Genomic DNA, 7026 nt, shown 5'->3' with positions numbered 1-7026 from the left:
TGAACTTATGAAACGCTTGCTTCAAATCCCAGCAGAAGAATTGGAGTAGACTGAAACAAAATAATAACAAGCTCTATGGAAGATGTCTCCTCTTCTTGCAAAAGTAAGTGCGTCAAATTCTACAACTATGACCTCTGTTCAATCCCCAGCGAATTAAGTACTGAATTCCAGCAGTTCATGCTTAACTGAATTAGGAAGAGAAAACTGAAATCAGAGATGCAGTCACAGCATAATAAGCTATGGTAAAATCATTCAGATGTGTCTAAAAAAATATTCCCCAGCTTTCTCCCAGGTGTCACGTTGACATTTTCGTCTGCCTATTGAGATGCAGTTTAGATATTACCTGTTATGGATCTTCTTTGTCTGGCCAAGAGATACTCCCAGTCTCACTGGCTTGTACCTGGCCTGAAGATATAAACAACACATTTAAAGGAAAACTAAAGGCAAAACTTTTGTTTTCCATTTTGGACAGGGTAAGTCTGTGTCTGATTGGGGAGATTTCCCTTTTTCCTCTCCCATAAGCAAAACAGGAAGCAAGAGGAAATCCTTCTAAAGTGAGGGAACACCAGAACTAGTGGAAGATTTCTCCTCTGTTCATTTTCTGGGGATAGCTTAAAGTTTGTGATTTTCTATCACTTTTACTTTCGATGATAATGGGAAACATGACAGATAGAGAGGGTGAATCTCCCACAGGCAGAAAAAAAACAAAAAAAAACTGACAGATGTTCTAATCTCTCTTTACTCTATCCAAAAAAAAGTAAGATTTGCCTTTACAGTAGTTATACTTTAAGGTTACAGCTGCAAGGTCCAAAATATAGAATAACATATCATAGCATATTGTTTCCATCACTATAATTAAAGCCCAGCTCCAGTTTTAAAAAATCCAGCTGACCTTCTGGCACTAGATGTCGCTAGTACAGGGCAAGAGGTGGTTGGAATACCTAGATTTGGGATTTAACTAGTGGCGTCACTAGGGTTGATGTCACCTGGTGCAGCAAAACATGGTGTCACCCCCCCTCCTGTCTAACCTGCCCAGCGCCCTGCAGGCAGCACACGGTCACGGGGAACACCCTCAAACGGCCCCTGTAAATAATAGTATAGGGTGGTATAGGGCAGGTTAGGGTGGTATAGGGCACGCTGGGGTGGTGTAGGGCAGGTTGAGTTGGCATAGGGCAGGTTGGGGTGACATAGGGCAGGTTGTGGTGGCATAGAATAGGTTGCGGTGGCATAGTGTCAGAAACCATGAATCAGACCGAAACAGAAGTACAGTTAAATCACACTTGCAGTGTTGCCAACCTACCAGATTGAAATTTACTGACACAACACCCAAAATTTACTGGCACAGTCACGTTTTTACTGACATATCCAAAAGTTACAAAATTACAAAATTACAAAGTGATTTAAGGTAGATATTAAGGCAAAAACATATTTCTTATTTTATTTTCGATATAGTAAATAAGTAGCTCAGGGACAGGACTCAGGAGGGCAAGAAAATAGAATGGGCAGGCACACACACATTAATTTAACTCTCACAGTGACAGCCGTGTGCAGCAGCACAGATGTTGAGGACACTTCAACGACATGACATGTCCCCTCCTGAGTCACAGTGACCCTTTCTCTCCATGCCAGATGGTCCCTTCAGTCCACTTCCGGCTTGCCTTCCTCCTGTTCCGCAGACCTGCACATGAGGCTCCGGCTGCCCTGTTCCCTTGCACCATGACTTCACGCGACACACTGCCGGCACAGTCTAAAGACACTATAGGAGGCACTCGGATGGTCACGGCCAAGCGTCACAGCCATATTTTTACTGGAAACCTTTTTCTTTCACTGGCATTCACTGGCAGTAGAAAAGTGTCAATTTTTTACTTGCTGCCAGTAAATATACTGGCGGTTGGCAACACTGCACACTTGTTTAATAATAAAAGTAAATAGAACAAACGTAGTCAAAACATAGCCAAAGTTTGGTAACTGGAATGGATAGTCAGACAAGCCAGAAAGTCAGGAAGCCAGGAATCAGCGTAGTGGAACAGCAAACAGGATCTGGAGCCAGAAGGAATGTCAGCCAAGCAAGTCTTTAACAGGCACACAGAAGAGAATCTCTGTGATGTTGACCAGGCGAAGGCAGAGATCATCTGGTCTGGACTGCTTAAGTAAGCAGGACTGACGAGCAGGATATCATCAACAGGTGAGACACTTTGGAGCGATAGGAGCTGGCAACTAACCGACAGCTGAGCGGCCAGCTCAGATAAGGAAGGGCTGAGCCCAGCCCTGACAGTACCCCCTTCTCAACGACCCCTCCCCCTCGGAGGACCACCAGGCTTGAGAAGAAAACGTCTATGGAAATCACGGAGGAGGACAGGGGGTTGTATGTCTGAGGATGAGACCCAAGAGCATTCCTCCAGGCCCTACCTTTTCCAATACACCAGGTACTGTATGCGTCCACGGAACCTACGGGAGTCAAAAATGGACAGTAGTTCATACTCCTCATGGTTCTCAACCTGTATAGGGTGAGGATGTGGCACCGAGGTGGTAAAGCGGTTGCAGACCAAAGGTTTTAATAAGGAGACATGGAATAAATTTGATATACGCATATTAGAAGGAAGGTCTAAAGCATAAGCCACTGGGTTAATCCTGGATTATGAATATGGAAAGAATATGGAAAGGCCCAAAAAACCGAGGTGCCAACTTCAGAGAGGGAACACGGAGTCGGAGGTTGCAAGAAGACAGCCAGACCATGTCCCCAACCTGGAAGGAAGGCGCAGGCAGGCATCTGCGGTCAGCATGGAGCCTGTACCTATCATTGCCATGTCGCAAAGCCTCCTGGACTTGTGCCCTAGTGGAACGAAGACCACGGAGATGTTCCTCTAATGCAGGAGAGCTCTGCAGAACAAATGAGTAAGGCAACATTAAAGGTTGGAAACCATAGTTTGCCATAAACGGGGACAATCGGGTAGCAGAATTCAAGACACTATTGTGAGCAAACTCCGCCCAAGGTAAGAGGTCTGACCAGTTATGATGGTCAAAAATAAAGCAACGTAGGAACTGCTCCATTGACTGGTTGGCTCGTTCTGCGGCCCCATTAGACTGCGGGTGATACGCAGCGGAGAAAGCAAGCTGAATTCCCAACTGTGCACAAAAGGCGTGGCAGAGCCGGGACACAAACTGACTCCTTAACCTTAGTCATGGTTATGACTAAGACCTTATAGGCTGAAACGTGTCAACTGACTTAATCTGCATTTGTTCACTGTGGCTATTAGTAGCTACTCAGCCAGCAAGTGTGGATCGAGCACCTGGGAGCTCTGCTATCTATGTGGTGTATGGGTAGTAGCACTGACTTTTCTGTTTATACAAACTGACTACCCCTGTCCGAGACGATCACCTTGGGTAGCCTATGTAAGCAAAAAATCTCCCGAGCAAAAATGGAAGCCAGTTCCTTAGATGTGGGCATCTTCTTAAGTGAAATACAATGAGACATTTTTGAGAACCGGTCAACCACCATAAAGATAACTGTGCTGCTCTGGGAGTTGGGTAACTCCACAATGAAATCCATAAACAGATGGGTCCAAGGCCTCTCTTCATTGGGTATGGGTTGTAGGAGATCCACTGGAAGGTGCCGTGGAGTCTTACTCTGAGCACACACGGAACAAGCAGCTACAAAGGCGGCTATATCAGCACGTAGATCAGGCCACCAGAATTGTTGAGAAACTGCCCAAAAGAGTTGATTCTTCCCAGGGTGGCCAGCAGCCTTGGGAGAATGGTAAGTCTGGAGTACGGCAGTATGGAGACTCTCAGGGACAAAGCAGCGGTCACAAGGTTTCTCAGGAGGAGCATGGACCTAAGCGGCAAGAATTTTGTCACCCAAAGGGGAAGTGAGGCTGGTGCGAACCGTAGCCAAAATACGACCAGGAGGAATCACAGGAACCGGAACTGACTCCATCTTGGAAGTGGAGGAAAATTGTTGCGACAAAGCGTCAGCCCTTACATTCTTAGTACCGGGTAAAAATGAGACAATGTAATTGAAACTTGACAAGAAAAGAGCCCATCACGCCCTTCTGGGAGAGAGGCGTTTAGCCTCAGACAAGAATTTGAGATTCTTATGGTCAGTAAGAATGAGAACCAGCGCAGTGGTACCTTCAAGGAGATGCCTCCGTTCCTTAATGGCTAAAATGAGCGCTAACAACTCTCTGTCCCCTAACTCGTAATTGCACTCCGCAGGTGACAATTTCTTGGAAAAGTAGCCACACGGATGCATAGCGCTCTCAGAGGTAGGACGTTGAGACAGAAGGGCACCAACTCCAGTCTCCGCAGCATCAACCTCAAGGATAAAGGGTAACGTAGGATCAGAATGTGCCAACACAGGAGCAGAAACAAAGGCAGCCTTGAGACTCTCAAAGGCCTTAATGGACTCCGGAGACCAACTCTGTGGGTTACCGTCCTTTCTGGTCATATCAGTCAGGGGTTTGACCAGGGACGAGAAGTTACAATAAACTTCCGATAATAACTGGCAAAGCCAAGAAAACGTATCAGAGGACGTATACCTACAGGTCGGGGCCACTGTAGGACTGCTGAAAGTTTCTCTGGGTCCATCAAAATATCAGCAGTGGAAATTACATAACCCAGAAATTTAACCTGTTCACGATGGAACTCGCACTTCTCCAACTTACAATAGAACTTGTTCTCTCTCAGCTTCTGAAGCACACAACACATCTGTGTGGTGGCTCTCTAGGGACTTGGAAAATATGAGGATATCGACAAGATAAACCCCCAAACATAGCTGCAACAAATCTCGGAGGACATCGTTGATAAATTCCTGGAAAACTGCCGAAGGGTTGCAAAGGCCAAATGGCATTATAAGGTACTCATAATGCAATATTTTTTACTTTTTGCTATAATAAATATCTCAAAAAATGTAAAAAATCAAATTTCTTCCTCAGTTTAGTCCAATATGTATTCTTCTACATATTTTTGGTAAAAAGATCCCAATTAGCGTACAGTGGAACCTCGGATTGCGAGTAACGCGGTTAACGAGCGTTTCGCAATACGAGCACTGTATTTTTAAAAATTGTAACTCGGTTTGCGAGTGTTGTCTCGCAAAACGAGCATGATTCAGGCCAAAGCAGCGTGCAGTAGCACTTTTGGCCTGAGGTGGGGGGGCGCTGGAGCCGAGCAGAGCCGAACGTCACATTCGGAAATGCATGGAAAGACCCGAGTACAGCATTGCTGACCTTGGCAAATCTCGGGTAGGAAGTCTTTCCGAGGTTTGCTGAGGTCAGCCGAAGTGTATTCGGGCCTTTCAGCCGTTTCCGAGGCTCTCCGGCGCCCCCCCGCCTCTGGCCGCATGCGGTATTGCATCCCATTGAAGTCAATGCGGAACAAATTATTTTTGTTTCCATTGACTTCAATGGAAAAACTCGCTTTGATATGCGAGTACTTTGGATTACGAGCATACTCCTGGAACGGATTATGCTCGTAATCCGAGGTTCCACTGTATATTGATCGGTTTGCTCAAAAATTATCGTGTCTACAAAATAGCGGATAGATTTATGGCATTTTTATTATTATTTTTTTACTAGTAATAGCAGTGATCTGCGATTTTTTTGCAGCGGACAGATCATACACTTTTATGGGACCAGTGACATTGATACAGTGATCGGTGCTATAAAAATGCACTGATTACTCTATAAACGACACTGGCAGGGAAGGGGTTAACACCAGGGGCGATCAAAAGGTTAAATGTTCCCTAGGAAAATGTTCCTAACTGTGGGGGGAGTGGACTGACAGGGAGTAGAGTAAGATCGCTGTTTCTGAACACTAGGAACAGACAATCTCACTCTACTCCCCTGACAGAACGGGGATCTATTTGTTTACACTGGCAGATCCCTGTCCTGCCTTTCTGTGGAGCGATCGTGGGTGGCCGGTGGACATCGAGTCCCCTGGACCCGCTGATTGGCTCTCGCACTAGTAAATGGGCACGCCCGCCCACAGATCGCCGTGTACGTACCTGACGTACAATGATGGCGATTCGCACAGGGGAGCCAACCTTCCGCAGTAAAACTGCGGCGGCTGGTCGGGAAGTAGTTAAACTATAAAATACCAGACAGACAAAAAATTCAATATGATAATATAAGATTTAATGTATCAGTTTTGTAGTGAAAGAAAAAATCATGATGGTTCCAAGTAGTGCCTGCTGCAAAATGTTTTTTTGCAAGTAAAAAAGCAATCCTTAAAATAAAAGTGGAGACACCAGCACATGTAACAATGTGCCAGCAGTTCCTCCCCCTTCTCAATATTTTACTAAGGCTGGCCACAGATGGTTCAAATCTTGGCAGGTTCAGCAGGAACCGGACAAAATTCAAACCGTGCGTGGACAGGCTGAATGTACCAAGTTGATCAATCTATCAACTTGGGTACAACCAGCCTTCTGAATTCACTTAAAATTATCGCTAGCGGCTGCTACAGCCGCTAGAAATAATTACTGTCTTCTCCTGGCGGGGGCAGATTTCCCCACCTGGAGCAGACAATTGCTGGGCAGGAGGGATTCCCCTGTCAGCACTGTCTATGTTGATGAGGGAAGCAAGCAAATTTCCTTCCTGCAACCCGTGCTTGCAGGAACGAAATTTGCATCGTCTATGAGATAAATGATTTGGTTTTTTTTTTAAACAGCCAGAGGGCTGATTGAAAGAAAAAACAAGAAATTCCCCCACACACACAAGCAAGGTGGCTGGAGGAATCCTCTCCGCTGTGCTATTGTGTTGGGACTGTGGAGACTCCTCCACTGTGATCAAAGGAAGGTTTTCCAATAGTCCTGTATATAAAAAGTTAATCACTAGATTGACCAGTGTCAAGAAGGACGGTCATAAATAATCGAAATTCTGCTGGTCCCTGCTGAACCGGCCAAATTTCAAACCATGTATGACCACCTTAAAGTGGTAGTTAACTCAGTTGTACTATAATAAAGCTTACCTGTAGATACTGTGACTATCTCTGAAACTTGCAAAGTTTAGGAGATATTCATAGTGCTTGCAG

The sequence above is a fragment of the Aquarana catesbeiana genome, linkage group LG01, assembly GCF_042186555.1.
Source record: "Aquarana catesbeiana isolate 2022-GZ linkage group LG01, ASM4218655v1, whole genome shotgun sequence".
In the NCBI taxonomy this organism is placed as follows: domain Eukaryota; kingdom Metazoa; phylum Chordata; class Amphibia; order Anura; family Ranidae; genus Aquarana; species Aquarana catesbeiana.
The sequence above is the reverse complement of the archived record's forward strand: the minus strand, read 5'-3'. Positions refer to the sequence as shown.